General features: G+C 40.8%; 1 protein-coding gene across 1 annotated transcript in view; it reads left to right on the top strand.

Annotated features, from left to right (window-relative positions):
* Positions 1-1,276: 1,276 nt before the first annotated feature.
* The window catches only part of LOC131472193 (polycomb group RING finger protein 3), a 43,813-nt gene continuing 23,725 nt past the window's right edge, over positions 1,277-21,364 (top strand). Inside the window, exon 1 of the mRNA XM_058649103.1 lies at positions 1,277-1,425. The gene's annotated coding sequence lies outside the window, so the exon portion shown is untranslated. The remainder of the gene's footprint in view (positions 1,426-21,364) is intronic.

Raw genomic sequence — 21,364 nt, 5'->3', positions numbered from 1 at the left:
ACATACATGTTTCTATAAGTTATTTATTTAGTTAGTTGCTTTGCTTTGTTGCTGACTCTTATTCCTATGTTATCAGTCACAGCTGAGTTACATTTGCACATGCGAATGTCCTTGAATGATGATTCACTGAATATACAGTATACTATATACAGTATACACGGCTTTTTTTCCCTTGAGAGTGAGAGGTCTTCATTATTCAGGATCTCTGACAGTTCACTCCTCCCTCTCTTTAAACCCTTGTGTGTCTACTTGTGTTTTGCTTTTCAGGGAAAAACTCAATTGACAAGAAACTGATAATTAATTTACCTGTATTATACACACACACAACTAATTTATCTAAATTATCTTTTTTGTAATTTAAGCTTTAAATATATCTACCAACACAAAGTTTACATTTTCGACACCTGCAGTATCAGCTCAAGTATCAGACGGTAATGGGTTTAAAATGTTTTATCACATATCAAACACAACAAGATCAACCTATTATTTTGTTTATCTTCATTTTGTATAATAAAAAAGCACTCCTGATATAGCGGGTATCGGCAAAACGTCCAGTATCCAGTATATTATATTATGCAGAACTGCACAACAAAGCATCGTTTCTTTCATTATTGTCACTTGCAGAGCAAGCAGTTCTTTGTAAATACAGATGCGCGATATTACCAGCACAATATTGGTATTGGACGATATTGGCTTTAAAAAGTTTTATCAGATATTGAACACAAGATAGTAGGCTGCTGCTTTCTCCCCAACTATTATTTTGTTTATCTCAATGCCAATTATTATTCGATTACTGTCCTGATCATGACTTATTAATATCAGTCGTGTTCACTGAAACTTTATTTTTCCATTCTTGCTTTGACAACGTTTAATTTCAACATACAATACCTGGTAAAATTGAAGTCTAATAAAAAAAATTGTTTGCTATTATTATAGTTATTAATATATTCTATCATACAGAACAGCAAAACAAGCACTAGGATTTATTTGTATTATCATAATTGACACCTGCGGAGCAAATAAAACGTGATAATAACCGTACTGATGAGGATTAAATGCTTAAAAACAACAGTTATAAGTTTTCTAAATGATCATAACACACACACACACACACACACACAGCGGAAAACGACCCGCATCGATCGATCCCCTCATTTCCTCCTTATTAATAATGAAAAACACTCTCTGTTGTGGATCGATATTAAAAATTAGTTGCACTCATTCACCTCCTCCCTCCTTCTCTCCTCCCCTCCCTCGCTCTCTCCTCCCCCCTCTCTCCACTGCGCATGCGCCGCGCTGCTCCTGGAGTGCTGTTTCGGCCTGTTCCGCGGCCGCTCGGTCATTTTCGCCTCTTTGTTTTACTGATAGTGGATTTAACTCGGATTCGAACCCGAATATCCAGCGGACCGTGCTGCCCCAGAACAGGTGAGCCCGCCCGAGTCCACTCCCCCCCGCATGTGTCCGCGCGCGGCGGCTCTGTGGCTGGTTTACGGTCCCGGTTCGTGTCCGGTGGTGGTGGTGGTGCCCCCCTCCTCCTCCTCGTTTCTCCTCCTCCTCCTCCTCTTCACCACCTCCTCCTCTCATTTCTCGTTCTCTCGTGTCTCCGTGCTGTTGTTCGTGTTGTTTCTAGCGTGTTGTCTGTGTGTAATGGTGGTGGTTCGAGCCCCGCAGCTGCTGCACAGCTCACCGGGGATGGGGGGTTGTTTCTGGGGTGAGGGAGCTAACCGGTTAGCCTCTCCGGAGCTTCTCTCCCTGTGTGTGTGTGTGTGTGTGCGTGCGTGCGCGCGCGCCTGTCTCGTCATGTTTAAATGCTGTTGTTCCTCCTGAAGAACCACTGCTTCTTTCCCAATGAGCTGGAATGTTCTTGGTTTTTGTGTGTGTGTGCTCATGGTCCACCATTAGATTAAGCTAACCCCCACCTCCTGCAGTGCAAAGTTCACTACGTGTGTGTGTGTGTGTGATCTACATGAGGTTTGGGTTAAATCAAGACACAAAGTTGGTGCATTGTTTTGTTTTTTTTCTCCCCCTTTTCTTCTGGCTGGATGTGGACCCACTGCCTGACTGTTGTTGCTGCAGCAGCAGCAGCACTGTGTGACATTGTAGAGGAGGTGAGGAGGGGGAGGCATGAATGTAGAGAGCAGCCAACAAGTCTGCAGTTTGTTAAGAAGGGGGGAGAAAGAGAGAGAGACAGATATTGAGCTGAAATATCATCAATAAGGCCTTGTCCACATGGAAAAGTTAAGGAAATGTCCCCACACAGTCTTTTTCTTTGTCGTTTTCTTCAAAGTTTTCATTAAAGCAGAAACTATGTGGGATGTGTTACCTTAATTTAGCAGCTTTGGAGTCATTGTGATGGTTGATTGTTATTTATATAGCTCTTGTCTAGTCTTGATGACCACTCAAAGCAGCTATACAGTACAATGTGGGGATAATGCCCTGTTTATGAGGTCATACAGGTGTGACAACACTACATTGAAAGTGACACAACAGGCAAGACAGCTCCGTTTGTCTCACCAAGACGTCAAGCTTCGTATGAGAGTAGACTGCGACTGTCTGCCTCGACTTCCACGGGATATTTACACCGATAGAACCGACTGTCGTGACTTTACTGTTTATGTTTATGTTACTAAACCAAACTGCCCCACTCGGCATGTAGAGCCGGGAATTTAATCCATAACCTTGAATGTTAAAGAACACATACTCAGTTCCCCAAATTAATTGTTTGATGGGAGAATGGGGGCCGTCTCCACGCTCCCTACTGACTGTTAGCGGAAAACCATCCTTGCAAGAACCAGGCCACCGACCCGGAGTCCTCAGAATCAGGAGGTCTCCAGTGCTCCACGGCTTGTGGTCACTGAAAACAAATGCACATGGCCAGGAGAGGGGAAGGCAGGGGGGCAACATCAGTGTGGATAAAGCGGTAGACGATGGATGGATGTTTACATTGGTGTTGTAAAAATATGTATGAAACTGTAGGCGGAGCTGCGTAGAGAAAGGGTGAATGAAAGAAAATGAAAGGCATCATAAAGTGAGTAGACTAAACAATCTCCAAACACTAGAAGAGGAAGATGACAATGACGAAGATAACATCAAAGTCAAGCAGAATGAACTGATGGGGCACTTTAAACACAACAGGCGTTTTACAAAAGGGTCGAACAAGGCACAGTAATCCTTCAAAACAAGACAAAATATGTTAAAGTTAGTGATTACCCATTCCAATACTCCTATGTCCAGTACTGGCCAAAATTAATGGATAAAACTAGAGTTTAGTTACAACTAACTATTATCTTATTTACCTGTTCATCTGTCGATTATTTTCTCGATTATTCGACAAGTTGTTTGGTTGATAAAAGGTTGATCAAGGTTTCGAAATCCTTGAATTGTTGATGTTTTTGATTGATTTATGATTTCTTAATGTTGCCTTTTAAAGCATCCTCTCAACAGTGTTGATGAACACTAAAGGTTTTTTAAGTGACTTAAATGGATAAGTCAGCGGCACTGAGGCTTGCTCTCTGTGACAACATGGCTGCCAGTGGGAAAGATAGGATTTTAACTTGACGCAGCATGTGTTTGTCACTTTGTCTCTTTGTAAGACAGCGTTTTCTTACTGAAAACCCAGGAGCTGCTGGTCTACTGCTGCCTTTGTCTTGGTAAAATTGTGGTCATTCAAACGCCGAAGTTACAAAATTTGACTTTACAGATGGAGGCGGCAGTGGATCGACAGCTCCTCTGTGCCGTGATGTAAAAGGACTGATTTTCTCTGTGGACTTTGGTGCAGTGGTTACACAAAGTTCAGTGTAGAAAAGGTTTTCTCAAGGCAAGAACAATCGCAATATTGCAGACGCAAGCAGGCATGGATTTTATTAGGTGAGCCCTCTGTTAAGTGTCAGTGTAGTCCATAGTCTTAATCTGATTATTCTTCATTGAGTATGTTCTTATTTGGAATGATCTTAACACAGCAGTGTCTTATTCATACTATTAACTTAGTGTTGTTAGTATTGGAATGTTGCGCTCTATGTAAACACAGAAACAATGGATGCCGCCTGCACTTTTTGATCACAAAACACAGTGTTTGGATTGATTCTACGTCCGCAGACAATTCATGCTGAGCTGAGCAGACATTTGTTGCAGGGAAAACAAATACTATGAGTCATTTTGATAAAGAGTTTAAGCTCCGGCAGGTACCGTATTCTGACTCTGAAGCTGTCCTAGGATTCTCCATCATGTGCATGTTGGCAGGTGATAATGAAAGTTAACTGGGGAAATTTGAACCTTCATAACCTGACTAACAGGGTTGTTGACTGAAATGTGTCCTCCTGCAACACACGCGCACATCCTGGCACGTGTTGTCCCTGCATTTATGAGCTTCAGGCGCCTCAAATCATGTGTTCTGGTTTTAGCTGGGAGTTTAGTCGTTTAGTAGTAGGTGGCGCAAAACTCTATGTCACTACAGAAGGATTAATGCTGTGTTCCATTTACGTCGGAACTCTGGGAGGGAAGTCACTCCCAAGTTCACCGCGTTCCAGTTAAAAGTCGGAAAGGAATCCTTCTTTGGGGTGTCCTTTTTTTTGTTCTTGTGTATTTACTGAACTTCTGTAAAATGAAAAGATCGGTCAAAGTCAACACTGCACTCACATTGGTGCCTCTTAGTCTTGGACAGTTATTAACAGACAGACTGACAGACAGACAGGCAGGCAGTTGTTCCTCGCGTTTATAGATAGATATTGTGGTTTTCTCATCAGTCCACACATTCCTCTTCTCGCCTGCTGTATCTGCCGCCTCCGCTATTTTTCCACTACAGCAAAGATATGAAAGCAGCAGGAGGAGGCACGATTCCGTCACGTGATTTCCAAAAACCCTCTTTATTCGCTGAAACCGCTTCCGCTGCACTCGTTTCTTTTAGTGCCGATGAGCCAACTTTCGTCCTTTTTGTCAAGCGTAAAAATGACACATTTTCCCTCCAGTGTTTCTCCTCTGATGCTTTGCTGCGTCAATCTGGGTTTCCCTGATTCAGGCTTTTGTTTTTCTCAGCTTCACACCAGAAAAAACAAATGTGTCAAGCCTCAAAGAGACACTAGTACTATCAGGAAATCACAGACTGCAGCTCAGTAAACGCGACTGGTGTGAATGATGGGGGCCATCTGAATGTTGCTTCTCCTGCACTTGGAAGGTCCCACATGATATGGCCGTTGCATAACGCTGCACATGTTCTCCAAGCATCGGCTTTCACGTCAGGTTTCTGCTGCCTTTGCAGGGCAAACCAGAATTACCTGCACAAGCGACCTCTGACCTGCAAGACAAAACACATCTATGAGAACATTACGCGGTTATTTCCCGTGCAGCGGCGATTTATTTTGACCTGTTACCCTCAATACATGCTGTCTCTATCTGTGTCAGTTGTTCCAGGAGAGCAGGTTATGCTCTTTTAAAGACAAAGACTCAAAATGAAAAAAAAGAATCCTTAGTGTGAACTTAAGTGCTAGATTTAGTTGTTTCCTTGGACAGGAAATTGTCTCGGGCTACGTGTTAAACAAGCTGCTGAGCAGCTGACGACAAATCAATTCACAGCTCAGAGAAGCTGTTCACATTCTTGGCACTGTTCTCACTTTCTCCTCCTCATCTCACATTCTTAAAACGACTGATAAGTACTCAATAATTTATCGACGTAAAATGTCTCTGAGTGTTAGCGCTACACAAATACAATGTGTTATTAATCATTATTGGTATAAAAAAAATTTGAAGTGAGGAAAATACAGTATTGGCTGCATCTAATGATCATTTTCATAATTAATTAGTTGAATTTTCTTGGTTATTTGAGTCATTAAATGTCAGAAAAATTGTGAAAAATTCTTTTATCAGTGAAAATTCAACTAAACTAATTAATCAAAGCAGTTTTAAGAGAGTCAGGCCGGAACAGAGAGTATTGATGTTCTCAATACACACAACTTAAAAGCCTGAGACTGGAACATTTACTTTTCATTTTATTTTGAGCTCGTATTCATACCAGGAGGTAGACACCACACAAATCCTGCACTGAAGAAAGCAGTAACATGACTGTTGCTGATCAAAAATCTATAAAAAGGAACTGCACATACTGAATTTTCTGCACAGATTGAATTCCTTGATGGTTTTATTTTCCAGATCTCCTAGTGAGTCAGTTGGAACCTTATGTTCAATCTCTTTTAACCTCGCTCTACAAACAAAAACCGTCTGTTCAAAATGACTATGGGAGGCAGCAAAGTAATTGGTGTAGAGTAAGCTGTGGGAGTCACAGGGTACCTCACAATACGATACACAATACTTGGTCTGCGATACCAATGATATCGCGATACAATTGTGTGATAATCAAAGTATTCATTTTATCATTTATTCACAACATGGTGAACAAAGAGCATAAAGTGCATGTATTAAACGTGGATGGAGCTTCTCTTAACGTGGCCTTCTCCACCACTAACTCCCTCTTCTTCAGCCAGGTAACTTCCACCCAAGTTTCCCTCATTTATTTGAGCTGAGCTGTGCCGCCGTGAGGAGACATGAATTAGTGATGCCTGGCGAGTGAAACTGGCAGGGACTGTTTACTTTAGAGCATTTTAATTTGTGGAAGGACCACGATAATCACCAAATCAATATTTTGACCCACCGCTACCGTAGAGCTGCTCTCACTCGCACAAATCTAATCTAACACAATTTTCCTGTCCGGTTGTGATCATTGACCTCTGGATTCATTTATTCCTTCACCTTCTGGACAGAGATACAGGCTCTCCATGGTTGGAACCAACCGATATATACAATTTCCTTTCAACGCCACCAATTTTTACAATTTATCATTGTACTGTACTTAAATTTCTTGAAGATTGACATGCTGATTTGAAACCCTTACACATATTTTAGTTTTTATACCAATTTAGCTTGATTATGAGAGAATTTAGAATTGTACAAAATTTGGTTTACATGACAAATTGACAAAATTCATTAAGGTTTAAGTGCATCTCTACAGTACAGTCATAGGTTCTAATTGTAACTCGAGCCTTAAAAAACAGTTTGAGTTCAAAATGTACAGCCTAGAAGTGCGTATGACTGTTGTTCAGCAGTGCATAACCTAAACGTAGGCCCGGGTGATATTTTTTTTTCACTCCAAACTTGATTAACAAACTTCAAATACATTACATTACATTACAAATAACAAAGAAATTATTCAAAACAAGTTTTGCATATTTTTTATTTTTATTTTCCCTTGTGGGATCTGAACAAACTCTTCCCTTAGGGTTTAAGCACAACAAAATACAAGCAAAAAACAAGATGAAAATATACATAAAAATATATAAAACTTTTTTTAGAAAGCTTTCTAAGGGCTTCAAACCATCTCCCACTTCCAGGGATTTTATCCAAACTACGGGAGCCCAAAGGGTGCGTCGAGCAAACTGATTTATTTTCTTTAAAAACAAACCCCCCTTAAACTACAAATGTGAATTAATCGATAGTGAAATTATTGCCCAGCCCCACCTGAACATTTATGAGACAAAATCATACACATGAAGTCAGAGTAAATGTGTGACACCTGTCTGACAGGTAGCGCTGCTGACACTCTCCTGATCACATTCACGCCTCCTGCTTCGGCTCTCTGTCAACGTCTTGGGAAAACTGGTTGTCAACAGGTTTTTGTGAAATGAAATGCTTCGACAAAAACACACTGACAGACAGCAGCCGAGCAGGATTCAGGTGGAGGTAGTCGGCCTTTTTGCAACCCAGCTGCCGACTTTCTCGTTTGTCTTATGTTAGACGTCGCGTCTGCTTTTTTCTCTCGTCACTTTGCTCAGACGAGACGGGAACGGTGGGGTTCGCGTTAAACCTTGATGATACTATCATGCACATTAGCCCAAGTTGTCTTGGTGATTTGTAATACGGTGCAGCGGCAGGATAACAAATGGGGCTGTGCAGCTTCCAGACTCTCCTGTTAGTCTGGGCACTTTAATGAAGACAGGAAGAGACACTGGTGCAGATTAAGTGCACGGATGCTGGGAGCTGCAGCTCTGGTGTGGTTCCTCTTCAACCCTCCTGCTGTTGGACATGTCAGAGGTGTTCACTTAGCTGCTGAATGGTTTTTAAAATGAGTACCCAACAGTCCAAGTTACACATGGTGACTTAACGTTGTGGTTTTGAGTGATAACAGAGCAGCACGTGTGGAGCAGTCGACAACCAGATGCATGTCCAACGACCAGGGCAATCCCATTTTCCAAACATCCAATTAAAAGGATTATTTGCATAAGAGATCAACCTTTTGATTATTTCCTTGAGTAATTCATTCATTGTTTGATTCATAAGAAAATTTTCAAAATGATCATTTCAGCTTTAATTTGAATAAATATTAGGAGACAAACTTGCAGTGCAGTGACTTGTTAGTGTCGTTCAGCTTGTGACAAAAAGAAAACACTTTCTTATTTTTCTAAGTAAGAGGACGTTCCACATGGATTTAAGGCCAGGCTGTGCGGTAATTAGTAATGCACTTCTAGGCTGTATCATTTGAGTTTGAATGTGTGATTTCACAGTTTGAATCTCAAACAGTTAAACACGTATCGGATAAAAAGTTGACCCCATTTCACTGGTAGCATTTTGTCCTACTTTCATGATCCACTGCTTTGCATTATATATACGTACAGTATATTTGGGCCATTATTTCCTTCACAACCAAATCATTCTTTCTTTCTTTTACGATGAGATTGCCAAACCAAAATGACAGAAACTCAATTTCGTCAATCACTTTAAACATTAATGTCATGTTTATCCTAAAAATATGGTTTCTCCAATTTAAAGCATGTTTTAAATTGCTGCACATTGTTTTATTTAATGATTTTTTTTCAGATAAAATGTCTTAAAATATTAAACAATACACAGCATAGTTCTCTTAAAGTCTAAGATTTAATGTAACCAGCATCTCAAAGCAGAAAAATATAGAGTTTATGAGGATTTAAGCAGGATAAAACACCAAATGATTTTTTCCCCGTTGTAATAGTTGTCTTAAAACTTTTACTTTTTCGAAAAGTTAAAAAAAGAAAGCAAAACTTGGCTTCTCTTTGTCTTGCATCCCTTATTTGCTCTCTTTCCCCATAGAAGCTGATTGTTTTACTAAGCAGTTAAATTGCACTCAGCTTCTCCTCGCTGCAGAAAAATTAGATTTGAGAAAGAGACATTGTAGACCTGACAGAGGAGATTAAAGTTTCATCCGTACACGGTGGAAACTCTAGTTTTCTTGTCTCTTCTGCTCTCACGCTGAGCTGCTGCGCTCCCCGGAGAACCAAGCGGACAATAAGACGGGTCAGCTTTTATTTAGTGCTCTGTCAGCCGTTTGATAAAACATGTGTCAGGGGTCGGGGGAAGGTCTCCTGCAAGTCTGCGTCACAGCGAGGCACTAAGTGACAACACTATTTAGCGGCGCGGTCACTTTAACAAGCCCTGAAAGCCTTTGTAAATGAGCATCAGTTGGCCAAATGAGGAAATAATTACCTGCTTGCTCTATTCTTCTACTGTAAATGGGTAATAACTGTCATCCCTGGGTCTCACGCCGTCTCTGCCTGCAGCATGAAGCCCACAGTTTGTGGTTAAAACTGGAGAAAGCAAGAGAGGAACGAGCCAACAAAGCCACATAACGCCTCGCTGCTACTTCCTCGTTGAAGTTGGCCTCATCTCCGCCTCAGACTTCATGATGCCTTTCAGACACAGATAATGCTTTCTTGTATTAACTGCAGCCTCGAATATGAACACCAGATGATAATTTATCCTCTCAGGGGATAAAAAATACAAAACATTTATTAGTTCCAGCAATGAGGACAACTTTTCTTCTTATGGAAGATGAAATATGCAGATTAATTTCACAAATTGAATGGTTTATGGCGCCGTTAAGGGCACTGTCTTCAGTATAAATACAAATTAAAGGAGTCTGGCATTGGATGAATGATTGTGCTCCGTTGTTGAGTAGTAACTTGTCCTTCACAGCGCTGAGATATTCTTGGTTCTCTTTCCATTTCACTGTGTATTATCTCTTGCAGGATTTACATGCTGTTTTAGACTTGTTTGTATGTTTCATTTGTGTACACTGGGAATCCAAAATGTCGCCACATGGCTGATTTGAAACTGGTGCGTCCAGAGCCTTGTTTCCATCACGGTACAGTCCGGTTTGGTACAGTACGGTTCAGTATTCCTAAAAAAAAACATGTACCGTGCTTTACCAAACTGAACCATTTGTTATGGTCTCCTCCCCCTCAGTGTCTGTGGTGGTGTTATCCTGGAGGTCAGGAGGTCAGGAGGTCAAGAGCTTCAGAAGAGCTCCTCGGTGACCTGAGGATCTTTCTGTCTTGGTGGTGTGGTTTATATCAACGAGGTGATGAAAAGAGAGTCAGTGTCAGGTTTCACTCTCACTGATCAGCCTCAGCTTTCTCACCATGTGACTGGCTTTAATGCTGTATGTGTGTGTGTGTGTATATATATATATATATATATATATATATATATACATACACAAGATGCAGCCCTAGATGTGCTCTCTTGAAACTTGAAACTACTTCAGCTCTTGCATAATTCCACTCTGAGCAGACATGAAAGTAAAAACACCAGACTTGGCACTGCAGTATAATGGCTGTAATATTCAGGATTAATCCATAAAGTTGTGTTCTTTAGGAACCGTAAAAATGATAAAGGTTGATCTTGTCCAACAGACGCGTGCATGTTGATGTCCAAACTTCTGCTTTTATGGAGATTATTTTGAACATGGAGAGCAGTCGGGATGAGACACTAGAGAGTAAAGCTTGGATTGATCTTGTGAATTATAATTCCTTTTTTTTTGCATTTTTTTCTCTACTCAAAAACCCACATGATGCTGATATTTTTTGCTGTGGTGCACAAATAAGATCTCAGACAAGGTTTATTGACATAAAGCTTATTCTAGCAGCAGATGTCTGGGACTGGCGCGCTGCCTGCCTCCTCCCCTGCATCACTTTCTTCAGGCCTTCATGTCTGCACTTGTCTCCAGGTTCTCCAGGTACACCAGCAGAATTTTTCTGCTGCATGTTGAATTTAGAAAAGGGGCCTCAGAGGAAATTATTAATACTTTTCTAAGGACGGAATATTAAGCCGGGGTGATGACTGAGTAAAGCAGCGGAACGCCTGTATGCTTCATCATTCAATCTGTTCAATCTAGATTTTGTGATGACATTGATGAAGAGATGAGATGCCTGGAGTTCTGAATCAGTGCAGCAGCAGGAGATTTATTGATCCATGTCCATTTTTGAATTTCTCTGTGAGATGAATAAAGTATCTATCTATCTATCTATCTTTTTATCATTTTCTCAGTCTGTCACTATTGGCACTTTTCCACACCACAGTTCTAGTATGACTTTTCCATCAGTGATAGTACCTGGTGTTCTTTTTTTAGTCCGTTAATCTCCAACATTTAGCAAAGGAAATGTCTAAAATCTCATTATTTAACGGAGGAGTCTGGTGTATCACAACCTGTTCAGTGGTATTTCAGTTCAGTGACTGTGTCAGATTATCACGCAGGAAGCACCGAACCATTCTGTGAACAAATCTCTTTAATCGACTGATTCTAATGATTCAGTTACACCCAAAACAACTGCTTTGGCGGTCACCAGTTTGTTGTGTGTTTGTGTCGCATATGAAACAATGGTCGCTACGGCAACCCCGCCCACGTTGAGGAGGTGCTATGAAATAATGGGAAAATAACGTGACTGCTGCAAAACCGTGTAGAGTCGAGTCGAGTAGTGCTAGAACTGGATTCTGGAAAAGCTCCATGTGTGGACCGGACTGTCGGTGGGAGATCACACCCGAGTGTTTCAGCTTGTGGAGAGATAATCACAGATGACATAGGGTCAGATCACCAGTCCATAGTTTTTGAGTTAATGTCGACATGGCGAGTTTAATCTTGTCTTGGCAAAAATCATTTCTTTCTTCATGTGTGGCCTTAATACTCGATATTAGAGTGAGATGATGGAGGGAGTGTATATCAGTACAGGCTAGATCGCTGCTGATTGTGTGTGTGTGTGTGTTTGAGGACTCACAGTGAACAAAGAGCATTTTAACCCAGAGTATCAAAATAAAGCTCTGGCTGCACGCACAGAAGTCGAGAGATCTTTATCTTGGTGTGACGTGGACACGCCCAGGGACGCAAGCACGTGTCCTAACGGCATCTCGCTCATTTGTCCGCGACACACGTCTCCAGTGAATCTAACGTACACACTGCATGTGTAAACAAAGAGGCTTTTTTTTCTCCAAACCAGTTTGTTTCACTGCTAACGCAACAGCTGTAGCCGGGAATAAAGCACCGTTTGACCAGATGCTGCTGGTCCCAACGATAATCTGGGATGGAAACGAGCTCCTTTGCATTTTGACTTTACGTCTGGGTTGAAAGTACAATAGGGAAACAACAACCTCAGCCTTGTTGTGGTTTGCCTTTTATTTTAATCCACTCATCATCACAAACAGCTGTCTGGAGGTCATCGACGATGATGTAGGTGACTCGGGCTCATTTGCTATTCGAGCCACTTTTTACTCACTGCTGTAAAACACACGGGGAATTAACAGCAGCTTCTCTCCCTGCCCTGCATCATAATTATTACATCAAAAGCACAGTGGCAAATTATTTCCTTAATATCAGTGACGGTTTATGCTCTCGGGGTTTCATAAAACCTGTTATTGCCTTGTGCCTCGTAGATGTACTCGTTTTATATCCAATAATTTCACAATTAAGGTGCAGATTTTCTATGAAAAGAATGACTTTCTTTGTCAAATGTGGAAGACACTAGTCTTCACATTCATGGGAAATGCTCCTTCTACGTCTCGCTTTCCCAACTTTGTGTAAAACGGCGTTGTTGAAGCCAGTAGCAGGTTAACAGGGAGCTGTTTGATCTGCTGTGTGTAGTGCGTTGTTTGAAATTGAAATAAAAAAAGCAGCCTTGAGGTTATGATGCGTTTTATGTTTCCACGAACAACTCGTCTTTGTTTGGGATACACTTGAAGAGGAGCAGCGTAGGCGCCGCAGTGCCACTGAATGAAATGGTACTAAATGATGTCTTTGAACGGCACAGGAAGACAATGAGCTATAATATGACTCTAAACAGAAGGTTTAACTCTAACAGATGTCTTTTTTTGAGGAGTTAAATGATCAGATCTACTGAAATAGGACAAACTCCAGTATCTGCCAATACCGATATCCGTCTGGTATTTGCCCTGGTGTATTGATTATCGTATTGCACATGGAAGGACGATGCTATATCCACCAAATCGATATTTTCACCCACCCCTACTTACCATACCGCATCATTTTACACCAAGGAAAGGGTGCCAAAGAACGACACAGCAAATTTATTTTTACCTGTAAGGAAACATTGTATCTTTTTATATATATATATTACAAATAGTCTGATTGACTTTACAATCGAGTGACTAATCAAACACTCGTCCCTAATAATGTAGCAGACGAGGACAGATGGAGTTGTTAAATCAGATTCCTCCCCAGCCTCCGTGCGCCTCCTTTGTCTCTGTGCCGTCGGGGTGGCCACGGCGGAGTCTGCCGCCTCTTAGATGTCTTCTCCTTATGTAAGGCACCGCTCGTGTCTCTGTCTGCACAGCAGGAACACGGCACGCTCCATTTTAGCGCCTCCGTGTTTGATAACTCGACGGAGCTCCGTAACGAGCCTGCTTGGCCACGCTCATGATAACTTACGCCACTTATCCAAAGCGTTTACCCAGAAACTCCTCAGAGTGTCATGACTGTATGACCTCCTGTACGAGTGGCTCTGGTGGGAATTCCTTTAAACCATTTAAAGCAGGAACGCCGTCTTCTTCGTGCGGAGTCGTTAACAGAGGGAACCATTGACACAGATACTGCTGTTTTCTTCCAGGTTTCCCCTCCAGGATCCATTTGGCTCATTCCTTTTTTGTGCTGCACATGACTTCAACAAATATGAGTGATAAAACCACATGAGAGTGAGCCTAAGAGAGAGTCTGTTGACAGTAAATGTGTTTAACAGTGACTGAAATGCTGCCATCTGGTTCTTGTGTTGATTCTGCTGATTTAGTACAACAAGAGAACAGGTTTTGTAGGGTACTGTGTGGCAATCGACGTGTTAACGTACATGTAACGTACACACTCGTACTTCTCATTACCGTAACTCCTTAGACCGTTTGTGATATCTGTAAAATGGCGATCTGTCCAGGGTGTGACCTCCGCCTTTCGCCCTATGTCAGCTGAGATTGGCACAGCACCCCCGCGCGACCCTTATATGGAGGTAGAAGATGGATGGATGGATGGATAGATAGCAGCAAGCAGAGAAATAGAGCTTTGCGCCCATATACTTGTCATTACGGTAGCCCTCAGTGACTCCCACGGAACGACCGTCCAATCACAGGCAAGATTTGAGCATGTTTCACTCCTTCCACGACTTTTGACTTCAATGTGACGCCATAGTATTGTGGAAGCCCTAAAACGAGCCCTATTTTTGCAAAATGGGAACCACTGGAAACGCCAACTCAGCATAAACGATAGAAAGACGATAAACAAAATCGGCCATCGTGATTATCCTGACCAAAATAATTGCGATATTTTTTCTTATTTTAATAAGATTATAATAGATCTTGATGGAAGGACATTTTTAAAGAATATGAAGGTGTTTCTCCATTTTTGATTATCATGATTATTAAGATTCACCATGATTAATTTTTTTGAAACAATGGCGTGTTTCCCAGAAACATGTTAAGAAAGAATAACAAAAAGGTAGAAAGACACAAAATCTAGATGTCATCTGTGGCATTCTTGGTAAACCAGAAAAATCAGTAATAGGCTGTAATGGGGTCATCAATATTGTCATCTAGCATAGAGGAGGTGGACACACCATCGATTTCCTGCTAAATGAAGACGTTTGTTGAAACAATGCGTGTCTGGGAAAAAAAAAAAGGACGGCACAGGGAAAGTTGTGTCTCCATGTGAATGAGGCTTCAGCTGCTCTGCGTTATCTCCACACATGAGAAGGACAAAGAGCTCCCTGTAAATCCTCCTCTAATGTGTTCTGTCCTCCTTCATGAAGCGTAATTACATGTTTAAACATGGAGATAAGCTCTGAATGGGCTTTTGAAGAGGACGTCTCTTATGATCGTCTAATCTCTGGTTGTACTGGTTTGTTTTTTCTTTCTTTCTGGAAGCATGTAAGGTCCTAATAGAGGCACTGTAATAAGATTAATCTTCATTCATCTTTGGCCCGGAAAAGGAACACATTAGGGAAAAACACTGTTGGTGACCATTTGTCTTTGTTATTCACGGTTGTTTTCGCCCTTTCGAACATTAACTCGGTGATCTAAAACCTCACTTTGCAAGTGTTTGTAAATAATGACCACAGGTCCAGATCTCATGTGTAACCACTTTCAATCCTCCTGAACTTATCGTGTTACGTGACAAAGCAACAATTTATGACCACATACCGAAAAAGAAAAAAGCAGAACAAGGCGGAAGCTTTGCAGAGCTCAGGAATCGATTCTGCATTCGTTAAGAAGAAGAAGGAAAGGTGTGCGCTGTAGTTTTTGCTTTTTCTGCAGAGCATCGCGTGCCAAACCACTGACTCCTGTCCTTTACTCACCGTGCTGCAAATTAAACTTCACCCAGAGCTAAGTCCAACGGCTTTTCACGAGACACAGAAAGGTGTGCGAGTTTTCTGTTGACCGAAACAACCGAAAGTCAAATATAAGAGTTGGAATTTATTGTGAAAGTTCCTGTTCCGAATTCAAACCTCAATTCAAAATGACGACTTCCTTTTTCCTTTTCTTAAGACGGAGGTAGTAGATTTGTGGAAACGTGACACAGGGAGGTGGACGTGTTTTTGTTTTTTTTGTCTGGCGGGTCAAACTTGCGGCCTTGACGTTGGGATCAGATGTTTGAGTCTCGCTGCCTCTGGGAGAGATTTGCTGACACAGAAGAAGAAGAAGAACACCATGTACCATTTTGCCTATCTTCGTCCTCCTCCTCCTCCTCCTCCTCCTCCCTGATCCCTCTAACTGTTGAGCATGTGATTATGTCAGGAGAACATTTTGTCACATATCCTTGACCTCAACTGATTCATGACTGTCTTTAGCACTCCTCACTTGGATGTTTTAAGTAGTTTTCAATTCAGTTCACTACCAAATATTATAGATGATCAATATTTGTCTTTTGTGTCTTAATGTACATTTTTTGGTTGGTTAATCATTAGTTAGATATCGACTGATATGGGCATTGATTTCTTTATTTAGCCAGTATTCTTTTTTGCTTCCATCTGATAAAATAGAAATAATACCAAAATGCTTAATGTCAGAAACGTGGAGTATTTTCAATAAAAGTAATGTAAAAACTCAATATTAAATACACGAAACAGGACACCAGGTGACCTCAGCGTACTTTGTAATAATTGGCCAGTTTAAAAAAAGAATGTTGCCAAATACACCAGACTCCTGTGTTAAATATTGACATTTTAGAGCATGTTTTCTGCAATTTTGAAGTCCTTTTAACTGATCTGCAGTTAGTCTGTGATTCCTGTGTCGGACGTCGCGCTCGTGACTCTTCCAGTCACGACACTCTCTGACCAATCAGTGGCCGGCGGTCTGTCGACGTCACATTTTAGTCTCACTGATGGAAAAGAAAGAAAGCCGAGTCGTGTTGGAACTGTGGAGTAGAAAAAAAGCGTCATAAAAGCACTGTTGGCCTCTACCGCCTGAACTCCCAGCTCGATTATTGAAGTGCTGCTGCTTCTTCTTCTTGGCAGCAGAGTGTGTGTGTGTGTCGTCTCTTTCGAGCGTCTATTGTCTGACTGATTTCCCCAGGCACCCAATCCTGGCAGAAGATTGAAGGCCATCAAAGAGAATTAAGAGGAAACAATGTGGTGTGTGTGTGTTTGTCTGCTTCTCTCTGTGTGTGTGTGTGTGGTCCAGGAGTGTGTGTGTGTGTGTGTGTTTTGAAGTAAAGCCAAAGTTTCCAGAACAAGCAGAAGCTTTTCCTCCCGGTTCCGTCCACTGGTGCGGTCCTTCAGTGTCCGTGGCTCCAGCTGGCAGTCGACGTACACTGAGGCCAAACACTCCAGTCCTCACAGGCAGGTCAACAGGGGCCTCTTTGTAGTGTCATAGTGTGTGTGCGTGTGTGCGTGTGTGTTTGTGTGTAGTCATCAGCCACTGAGACAGCTGTTAAGCTGTTGATCGACTGCGAATGTTGCTGATCTTCATCCTTGGCTGCAGTCTGAGAACTTCTGTGTGTGTTTTTAAGGCAGAAATCAGATTCTATTAGTGGAGCTCAGATGCTACTGTGAGGCAGCAGCAGTGAAGTCTGGTTATGAAGGACCTGGTATCTCTGCTCATGTCCTGAATCTACTCCATTCTGATTCACACACAAGGTCTTAAATTTGTTCAGATTTTTGATTTGATTTGATTTATTCATACCAATTTTGCTCTGTTATTAACAGGATTTTTACAAACCTCATGCTGCATTCACACTGAACGCACAACGTTGCAATGTAACTGCCAGTTCCATAGAGTTTTTCTTCCATTCTCCATCAATTGTACTTGGTTTCCAAGGCATTGCATAAAGCCAAATTTTCAAAGTTAAAAACTTTCAACTCGAGGGAATGGCGCAAAAACGTGCTGTGTGAAAAATTGAAGCCTCGTACGGTGACTGCATTAGAAATTTGGATCTCTCGAACATGTTGCATCATTAAAAATATTAATAGATTACACAAGAAAATTGCTATGCTTTACTTTTTGATTAAATATGACCACACAGTGCAGTCGTATGTGATAATTCAACGTCGGACATTAAAGAATCTGGTTAAGTAAAAAAAAAATCCAGCCTAGAAACACTTGAGACATTTTAAAGTTATTACCAATGTGTCCAGCAGAGGGTGAAAAGTGACTTTCTGGTTGTACGCTATACATGGCAAAGTGACGAACACTTGAGCAGATCCATTTTTAGCTTAGCTGCTAATAGCCTGTGGTCACGCGAGACTATCGTGCGTGGCTGCGATTGTCTCGTGAGATTTGTCGCTCCATTTCTTCGGGGAACTGTTTGTTTTTCAGAATCCTGCTTTAGCTGAGACAGTAAAACATCTTATCACGATATTTAAAAAAAATTTTGATTTGATTTTCAGTTTTTATTTTCCCGTTATATACAACGGACACATTGATAAATCGGTAGTGATCCGATTACTTACCGAAACAAAGCTGAGTCAGTATATCTTTGTCGTGAATCAATATTCAAAGTTTAGTCGGCGTTTACTGAAACCAAAAGCTGATGCGGTGAAATCTGTGGCTGTTTTCGGGTAAACCACTCTCTCACTCTCGCTCTCGCTCTGACTCTGACCTTGTGCCTTTGTCACAACAGCTGATAAAATATTAAACGTGGTGCGTCAGTTTTAGTATTACCCACTGTGCCTCTGGTCTGTTGATAGAAATCTGTTCCTATTCCCAAACTCACAGTTCTGCAGTTTTGTTAGCTTGTTTTTCTTATTTTCTTATTTTGAAGAGCTGCAGAGGAAGCACTTTGTCCAGCCAACTGGTGTTATAAATATGCTAATTTTATTCTTCCCACAATCTGATTATTATCATTATTGTTTTTTTATTTATTTATGCTGCGTGTAAAGACGTTTTATTCGTTTGTAAATCCTGAGACGGAGCCGTGAGTTCTTTTGCTTTCTTTTTTAGTCTGTGGTTGAAAGACGTGACTTTGTTGTGAAAGTGTTTGTGGTGTGAACGAGTGAGTGAGTCTGTGGGAAACAGTAGCTGCTGCTCGGGCAGGTTTCAGTGGGAGGAGGAGGAGGAAGATGAAGTAACTGTGGTTAACACCACATTTGTGCTGAGTCATAATTCAAAGACATGATAATTCTCCAACTGTGTAACAAATATTGTTCTCCCCCAAAAAGAGGAAATGAACAGCCCAAACATGACTCGGCTAAATGTCTGAAAAATGTTGATTTGTTTGTTTGATTTAAATATTTTTTGAAGAAAAAAAAAAAAATTTGAACAATTTTGTAAAATATTGAAAATAAAATGTTTTTTTTTAAACATTTAGATTTTCTTTGGGAATTTTTGGATTCCCCCCCCCCCCCCCCCCCCCAAAACTTGAAATTATGATGTTCTGAAATGTCATGTTTTGCCCACAAACCAAAAATAATTCACTTTTACTTTTGTTTTGTTATCTGGAGCAATACTCGATGGAAACTTTAAGAGCTTGTTGTAATTATAAAAAAAGTAACGCTAATAACACGTTAATTGTTGCAGCCCTAGTTTCTATATATAACAACAATAATAATAATAATTTCTATACAGGGCTAAAATTGCTGTTTGAAGCAATTTGTTTTTATTTAGAATTTTTCATTATTATAAAAACATCAATGTTGGTAGTTTTTCTGGTGGTATCACGTTCTCATGCTCTATACGGTTTTAAGTCTATACGTATATCACGTATAACAAATCGTAATTTTAGTCATTTGAAGACATCACTTCAGACGCGTCAGAGGAAGAAAAAGAGCAGCAGCAGCAGCAGCAGCAGCAGCAGCAGCGCTGACCTGAAGTGAACCACAGACACAGTGTGACATCTTTAATGTATCACACGAACAATCCTGTCTGTGTTTATTTATCCCGCAGAAGCTGCTGCAGGGAAGAGTCCCAACCTTTCTTTTCTGTGTAATTAATTGAATTATCTCAGGGCTGCCGTGATAATCGAGTACCGTACTTAAATGTGAAAATGTTCTGGTTTCTTTGCTCCACGTCTCAAAGAAATCAGGTTTGAGAAACGCTAATCAATATCTTTCAACATCTTTCAACATTTTCTGACATTTTATGGACCAAACAACAAATTGATTATGAAAATAAGCATTAATTGCAGCCCCAAATGATCTGCAGCATGTCATGTTTTTATATTTAGTTTATTTTAGAGTCAAAATGACTCCAACAATGAACCTGCAGCGTCCAGCTTCTAAAAATGACTGTAATAAAACCATTTGATTCATATTTAACAGATATTTCATGCACTAACTGATGAATGGAGCCCCTGAAAGAACTGGCTCCTTCCACAGTTTTGTGCAGGAGACGCCGCAGTGATAACACGGGTCAGAAATCCATTAACAAGACTCACTTTCATGAGGTTCTGCTGCCAAAACGCTTCATAATTCCACAGCGTGGCGAGATTATGTTACGTTATGCCAAGTGTTGAATTTGTTGCAGGAGAGTTTATCGATTTAAACGGGGCGACATCAGACTCTTTCTCAACTTTTTTTTTTTTTTAGTTGAGTGATGATTTCTGACAGGTTTTCACCTCATTTTAATCCCCACCTTTGTTCTCACCTTTTCCAGCGCGAGTTCACAGCATTAAAACATCTTTATTTCATGTTTTCACTGCAGACGTGCGAATGCCGGGTCATTATTAATTAGTTTAAACACTGACACTGACACTCTATACAGGTCTACACACTTTATAGTAATAGTATTCTTTTTACAGTATATCAAATAATCTGGTGTGCAATTTTCCAGATTAGCATATTGTTTTTTGTTTGATTTTTGTAGTTTATCATTTCATTTGTTTCATAATACGATTTTATTATTAAGTCTGTATATAGTACTTTGTTTTTTGTCTTTGAGTTTTAAGTTTAAAGACAATAAATACGAGTTGTTCCCTTTAAATATTGTGTCCACTGATATAATCTGTCGGGCAACAATGAGTGAGTTATAACTCGGGACAATTTTAAGTCTAAACTCCTGTCTTTTTTTTGTGTCAACTGATGATTTGACCTCATTTTAATCCCCACATTTGTTCTTACTGACGCGAATCCACCGCTGTCACAGATGTCTTTTCTCTTCAGAGAACCTTCTTTCATGTTTCATCTCAAGATAACGTAAGCACAGCACAGCGCGTGTCCTCAGTCTCCCCCGCGTGCCCACATTTCACCCCCTGTCGACTAACTGGGGCTAATTTCACGGTCTGATGAGCAAACAGAGGCGGTTGCGAGCCGACTCTCCTCTGTCACTGTAACCAGGCAGATTTAAAGCGTCCTCCTGTCATGACTCATGATTTAACTGTGACACCAGGGCTGCAACTCGCACTAAAATAGTTTTATTGATTTAAGAAAAAAAACTGATTCATTCAAACTAGTCAGCAGCCCTGAATAAAAGTGATGTCTGCTCTCGCTGTCCACTTTATTAGCTACACCTAGTCCTAAAGATGATTTGAACAGATTATCTGGCCAAATTATCCCGTAGTTTGACGGATTAACAGATGTGATGCCCAGTCACTTGATTAATGTACCGTTTGTGTGTGTTTATTCTGAAGTCATGTTAAATCCCACGGGTT

Source organism: Solea solea, chromosome 14 (genome assembly GCF_958295425.1).
Source record: "Solea solea chromosome 14, fSolSol10.1, whole genome shotgun sequence".
NCBI classification, from domain to species: domain Eukaryota; kingdom Metazoa; phylum Chordata; class Actinopteri; order Pleuronectiformes; family Soleidae; genus Solea; species Solea solea.
This window is presented reverse-complemented; position numbering and strand designations above follow the sequence as displayed.